Genomic DNA, 7723 nt, shown 5'->3' on the forward strand with positions numbered 1-7723 from the left:
TCTTAACCCCAGGCTTCCTGGAGGTTGAAGGGATAGAGAATTGGGATGAGGCGTTGTCTTGCTCTATCCCTTGGACTACAGTCCTCAGTGAGAAGGCCGTCTGGGTCATAGAAGCTGCAAGGGCATCAATATTTCCCCTCAAGAACATCATCAGCATGTGAGATTATGTCTAATTAATGCTTATAAAAAATAAAAATAGGATCACACTAGGGTACAAGATAAAAGGAAGAAAACTAAGACAAACATGGGAGGTAATACTTACTGGTGAAGCTCTTTATTATGTGCCTAAAATACTGGGGCTACTATTTATTGAAGAGGAGGCAGGCATCTTTATCTATAAGTTTCACCTTGCACTGCCTCTGAGTGGTGTGTGGAATGGCTATTTGGTTGATAGCTTCCCTATCCAGCAACTTTATACCAATTTAAGGGGACAGGCCCCGAGGAATGTAGTGGCTCAATCTAAACTGGCCGGCCACCAGTTGAGGATGATAGGACTCCAAGTAGACCGTCAGAGACTTGGAGGAAGAGCTAGTGTACAGTAGCCACATCTTTCTAGGAGTGGTAGCCAAGAGAAAAATCTCATCCCTTAAGAGCTTGGCAGCCTTATCCTTCCATTCCATCATGTACTTGTACTAGGTAGGGAAGTGACGGTCTGAAATGTTAAAGGCCTTTAAGGTCCTTCCTAAGGACCAGCCTTGCTAATTGAAGAACTCGAAGAAGTTCTTTGAGTCGGTCAGTAGATGACTACCTAAGAGACAGGTGAGGGGGTGGTTGGTGTGAGAATCATATGGAAAAGGCTCCCGCCGTAGAAGTGGGAAGTAGGCCGTCGTCCATAGCTTCAGAAACTAGACGAGCCCATTAAAGTTGCTAAAGAGTTTCTTTATCAGTAACTCCCTCATATCGTCATAAAAGCAATATAGAAACATAGTCCCTATGGCTATTTGGTTGCCACAGAGTAGGGATTGAGCGATCCTCAGGTGCAACTGCACTAGCTTCCCTCTACCAGAGGCCAGAATCCATTAGCTCAGTAGGATCCATATAAAGACAGATGCTTCATGGTAGTGACAAGCTCAATGGCTAACTTTTCAGAGAACAACTCTATAATCTTCGTGTAAAAGCCTGTATTCCTGATCTTGCTCTTTAAATTGGTGGGGAGGGCGGTATAGGAGTCATGCTTCTCGAGAATCGCGTAGAAGTTCTCCTCCCTGGTGATGGGCAGCCCCAGGAACAAGAAGATGTCCCATAACGTAAGGGATATTGGGCTGAGCTCGAAGATGAAGGCGTTGCAGCTCATAGCCCAAAAGCTAAGGAAGGTTGTCAGAAGCTTAATGGGGACGTCGACGTCGGCCAGGGATAGCTAAATTAGGTCATACAAACCAATCTCCTTCTACTAAGGTGCATACTCTGACTTCAAATGCCTCACCCAGTTGACCCAAGCGTGAAGAGACCAAGGCTAATTTTTGGGTTTTCTACAAGACAACTCTGGTAAGGGCGAAGTCGTTCAGGCCAAGACCAAGTTGCGAATAGAGGTTAGTGGCCATGGATTTTATTAAGTGAGGGCTATGACTTCAAACAGGTCAGGAGAGATTGTTAGGTACCCGACATCGCTCTTGTTAGAGATTTGAAAGCTCCAAGGTAAAATGCAAGAGAAAAACAAAGCACAGTTAGCGTACTTCTTTAATAAAACAGAAAGACTAAATATAAGAAGCGAGAAACTTACAAAAAAGCCACCGATTCATGGAATAATGAATCCTTCTGTAAAGAAATGAACAACTATTAGAATGAGGAACCAATCTAAAGGGAAAAAAAGGGTTTTCAAACCACTGAATACATACCATCACGAACCTGCCAAGTGGGTTAATGAGATTCTAGATAGTCACTAGAGAATCAGGCAGACTCCTAGTAGAGGTGGAAGATGGAGCAGCAATAAAAGAAGCAACAGAAGCGAAGGAAGCCATTTAAGAGCTAAGGTAAGAGGAATGCAACAGATTGAATACTTGAAGTTTAAGAAATGGAAGAAAGGGCAAGAGAAGTGACTAGAAAAAAGAAACAAGTTTATATCAGCAAAGGATGCTCAGACGTAAAGCGACGTTTTATTTTTTTTCAAACGTGCCATGTGGCTTACATTACCAACCATTGGCACGTATGGGGCATTGTTTGGGCTAAATATGAAACGTCACTCAAATAGGTCACAGGGCTATTTAAGCTAAGTAATTGAAGCGTTAGGCCCAATATAAAAGAAATGGGCTGGCCTTGAGGCTCAATAAAGGCCACAATAAGTAAACATGCCAAAATCCCATCAGCTGCAAATATTTGATCATTGGCACAAAGACACGATCTTAAATAATGCCAAAATCTACGCCTAAGTATCTCGATAAAATGGACTAGTTACCAAAATGGAGAGCATGAAATAAAGACCGTGTCATGAGTTTCGTGAGATCACTAATTCTTCAACAAGATGTGCTAGGTTTCAAGGAAAAGGCTACTCTGATACTATAAATAAAAGAAGAAAATACAGAAAAAATTAGTCAACACTCAATTAAAGACTCACAAATTTTACATTCATTAGCTTTTTCTAGTTTTCAATTTTAGGTTTGTAATCTTTTCACATTTTAATAGCAATCAAACTCTTGTTCTACCAAAGCCTTATATCATTTTACATTCGAGTAAACTATGATAAGGGAGCTTGGAACTTTTTTGTTATCAATTGAGACTCAGAGTTTTCCATGTAGCCGACCCCACCTAGTGGGATAAAGGCTTGTTGTTGTTGTTGTTGTTGTTTGAGACTCAGAGTTTCTAGCATGCCTGGTATTTGTTGTTCACACATGAAGACATTCAAATTTAAAAATAATTATGACAGCACTAAGAGAAACAGAGATGCATCTTCGGTGAGGAAAGAAGGAGAATCCATGTTGCTATTGAAACCGAAGGAGAGGAAGGAAGAACCAGTGTCTTACCTACAACCAAAGTGCAGTGGAGCTGCCACTCTTCAGCTTGCCAACCACACCGAAAAAGAGAAAGGAAGTTTCAACCAGCTGTTTAACGAACAGGAAGAGCAGAAATTATAGATCAAAAAAATAAAGGATTTGAGCTTACTAACCACACACACTCGGACGCCCAACAGCTAAGAAGGATAGGAAGTTGAAGCTGACTCACACACCTGCCTTACACGCTGAGGATGACGTTGAAAAATTTAGAAATGAAACAGAGCAGCAGACCAAAGAGGAAATCCGGTGACTTCCACACTGCTGAAGCAAATTGTATTGATGGTGAGAAGGCCGGCGGCAAGTTGCTGGTAGTGGAAAGGAGAAGACTGACAAATAGAGAAGCTGATCGGAGAAGGATGATAGAACTGACTCTCTTTGTCTCTCTCAAAGTGATCTGATGTTCGAATGGCAGAGACGGTGTTGATAAAAACCTGATTAAAAGGAAATTGAGAAATTACCAGCAGTGGCACAAGGAAAATTACAAGAAACGACATTAAATTTTTTCATAATTTAAAAAAAAATAAAAATCAAACCTTTACTTGATAGAATTTGAACTCTTATTCTTCAAAAAAATTTACTAGTATATTAGCTTTATTTCATGAAGAAATGCACCTCACATGCCCTTAAAATGCAAAGATCTGGGGAGTTTCACTATACCCTGAATTGTAGGAAATTTAGAATTTATTGATTTTGGTGCAGCGATAAATATTATGCCCACATCTCTATTTTCTTCTTTGTAAGGTTGTGAGATAAAGCCAACTAGAATTATTGTGTAATTATTATCTAGGAGACTTGCCTATCCTAATGGTATGCTGGAAGACATTCTAGTTAAGGTAAAGGATTTAGTCTTTCCTACTGATTTTTCTATTTTGGATATGGGTAAAGATGATAGTCATGGGCCGCCACCACTGATTTTAGGTAGGCCATTCTTAAGACAGCTAATACTATCATCAATGTTAAAGATAGTACTCTTTCTATAGAATTTGCAGGACGTGCTGTTCAGTTTAATCTCTTAAAGGATATGAAATATTCTATAGAGGATCATTCTGTTATTAATATGAGCATGCTTAATATGTTAGTTGATGATACATGTGATGAGCCTTGGGATAATTTGACTACTGAGTTGCCTAATGTGGTGAATTATGAAAATATTATGCATTGTACATCTGATTGCTTACATAACTATGCTACTCGTGTTGAAATAGATAAATTCATAAACTCTGATGATTCTTTAAATCCTCTTGTTTGCATTAACTCTATTGAGCGTGATGATCCACTTGACTATATTGATTCTATTGAGACTATTAGCCCATCTATTTGTGTTGAGTCTCTTAATTATGATGATACTTGTGAGACCATGTAGTCGATTGGTAGCTTAAATAGCATTGATTTTATGATCCTTATGGCCTTTTGTGATGGTATTGATAATACCAAAAGTCATGGGATTATTAATTATGTTATGCATTCTGACCTTAATGGTCCTTCTGTAGAGGATTTTGTTGTTTCTATTGAGTTTCATGAGCAGGTACCTATGATTAAAAAAATTCTTTCTACTACAATGAGGCCATCTTCAATGGAGATATTGACATACAATCTTCAACCAAATAAAGGAAAGCCATCGCCTAAAGGAGCTTTTGATGAGCTTAAAGAGAAAAATATTTTAAACAAGCATCTATTCTCTATCAGAGATGAGAATTTTAACTTTAAGAGCTTACAAAGATTTAAATTATCTGGTTGTCTCTTTTTATTTTACTTTTTAACTTGCATTTTATATTTTATTCTTAGATTGATTAAATTATTCTAAATTGAGTTACATTAAGGACAATGCAAGATTTAAGTGTGGGAGAAGGGGTTTGTCTTTATTTTAAAATTTTTTTTTTAAAGTTGGTGTTTTCTTGCTTTTTTCTTTAATACTTTTATTGTCTTTTTTTGTGCGTGTGTGAAGTTGTAAGTTTAATACAATTTTAGTTTAGATGCATTTGAACATGATAAATAATTGATCTTATATTTGAAATTCAAGTTAAGTGGTAATGAATTTGATTTCGATGGATTAATGTGATAGTCTTTAGCTTGTGAGGATTTGGGCCCAATAGTATTCTCTTCTTGTGTGTATTCTCCTATCACTACTCTTACTTTAGAACTTGTCTTGATTCTTAGTTGAGACTATAATTGCATATGCTTTACATGAAGATGATTTAGGCATTCTTTTTTTTTTTAGCCTACTTAGCCAAATAGCCATCCCATGTAATTTATTCCTTGTCAGCCCCTTTGAGCCTAGACCTTTTTTTTTTAACTTTTAGTTAAATAAAAATATAAATAATAAAAATTTTTTTCCTTCATTTTTCTCACCCTACTTTAGATAATGAAAGGTATATCATAATATTTTTTAGAATGAAAGAATATGCTTGAAGGGAGATTTGGGTTATTTTGAAAAAATAGAGAGAGATAGAGGGAGCCAAAAGGCAAAGAAAGAAAAAAGAAAGGAAGATAAAAAAAGCAAAGAAAGAGCAAAAAAGGTAGAAAGCAACCAAAAAAATAGAAAAAAAAAAAGTGTGCATGAAGCAAAAGAAATGAAAACAAAACAAAGAGAAAAAAAATAAACCAAAATCAATTTGTTTTGTTTCTTTCATTCTATATGTTTCATTTCAAATATGCTTTTCATTTTCTTAAAGTTTATTAGCCTTCATTTTCTTATCCCAAACCTTTATCTAAGCCCCATTATAACCTAAACTAAAGTCCTTTTGATTTTTGCATTGCATATGACATAGATAGTGGAGACTTAGATGATGAACAAGCCTATGGTAGTGAGGTTTTGATAGGAAAACTTGAGTGAAATACTTACCTATATACATTTGAGAGTTGAGAGTTAAACACTTAACCTTTGTGAAGGGCTATTGCTTGATTTATTCTTATCAAATGAAATTGTCATGATACTTGTTATTTTAGATATAAGAGAGATTGATTAGAGTGTTAAAGTGTTGAAGAGCTATAATTATTATTTGTTGCTTCCACATTTCTTTTCTTGAATCTTGAGATTTAAGTTTTGTTCTGGAGTGCAAAAGTCTAAGTGTTGGGGAATTGATAAATGACAATTTTAGATATTTTTATCCTTTCAATTTAGACTTTTAAATATTTATTTAAGGCTAATTGAGTTTAATTGAATATTATTTGGTTTTGCTAGCCAATATTTAGTTTTTTCATTTTAACTAACTAAATCTTTAATTTTAAAATATAAATAATATCTTTAATATTTTGCACATGTGCTATTTAATTTTATTTTATTTGTATAGATTTTCTAAATTCAATTTCAAAGATATTGATAGAGAATATTTTGGATAAGAAAAATATGGGCAAGTTTGGAGATCAAATAAAGAATTAAATATTTAAAACTTTGTTTATATTTATTTTGAGCTTTTTAGTGTAGTTTTCAATGAGGGCTATTTAGGGTAATTTTATCATTTTTATTAAATTATTAAGTTTTATTTCAAAAGAGACGCAGGAGGCACATCACTTTATATATACGAAGGAATGAACGACTTTTACAAGATTAAAAAGGAGAAAAACATTGGCGGCATGAGCGGAAAAAATCACAAAAGCGATTGCTATTCTTTTTCTTTTCAATATAGGCGATGGCTTCTCCTGTTAGATGCTGTTTGATTTTTAATTTTATGGAGAACTAAATTTTTAATGTGATCAAATACAAACTATAATCCTAAATTTTAATTAGAGTCTTTGATATTCAAGGAAGATTTTATTTTAGCTTTATTCCAATTTACTCTTCTTCTCTCTACCTCTAAATTTTATACTTTAATTGCTATTGCTGATTAGAGTAGCTTTATTGTATAATTTTTGAGTTATAAAATTTATTTGAGGTTTTGATTGCTATAATCAATTGATATAGTAACATAAGAGTAATTTGGCATAGCTTGGGTAATTACTCATGCTTTGTTTCTGATGTGACTAACTTAGAATAGTTGTTAGGTTGTGGGTTAAGGGAGATCTCAATTAATCTATAACTTAATTTATTGTTTAATTCTTGAATGATAATTTGAGATATATATAATTAAACAAGAATAATAAAGTTAAATAAAATTAATTTAATTTGTGAACGAGAAAGATTAAGTTTAGGTGATTGGATTGTAATTGATTGCATTGCTTGTTCTTGATAATTTTCTCAGTTGAATTTTATTTATTTAATTCTACTTAGAAATTTTTTAAATTAATTTCATCATAAAAGAAACCCCATTATTTGCCTTTTCATAATCATAATTCAACTAGTTACTCCATTGACTCTTAGAGAGACGACATAGGTTACGCTTTATTGTAAAATCTAGTTTTTATTAATTTTAGTGCTATTCGACAATAGTGTCAGGAAGGTTGGTCTAGTGGAAGAGGTATTGTCTTTCTCCTCCTCTTAATATCAAGTGAAGGAAATGGAGCTTGCTTCCTCTTATCAGGGCCATTTCCTTTGTCAGGATGATTTAAGGAGATCTTCTTAGCCCCGAGCTTCCTAGAGATCGAAGGGATAGAGACTTGGGATGAGGAGTCGTCTTGCTCCATCCCTTAGACCACGATCCTCAGTGAGGGGGTCGTTTAGGTCTCAGAAGCTACAGGGGCATCAATATTTCCCCTCAAAAATGTCATCAGCATGTGAGATTGCATCCAATCAATGCCTATAAAAAATAAAAACAGGATTAGACTAGAGTACGAGATAAAAGGAAGAAAACTAAGACAAA

The sequence above is a fragment of the Prosopis cineraria genome, unplaced genomic scaffold, assembly GCF_029017545.1.
Source record: "Prosopis cineraria cultivar Desert tree isolate PC_DT_omini unplaced genomic scaffold, ASM2901754v1 PC12, whole genome shotgun sequence".
Lineage (NCBI taxonomy): Eukaryota > Viridiplantae > Streptophyta > Magnoliopsida > Fabales > Fabaceae > Prosopis > Prosopis cineraria.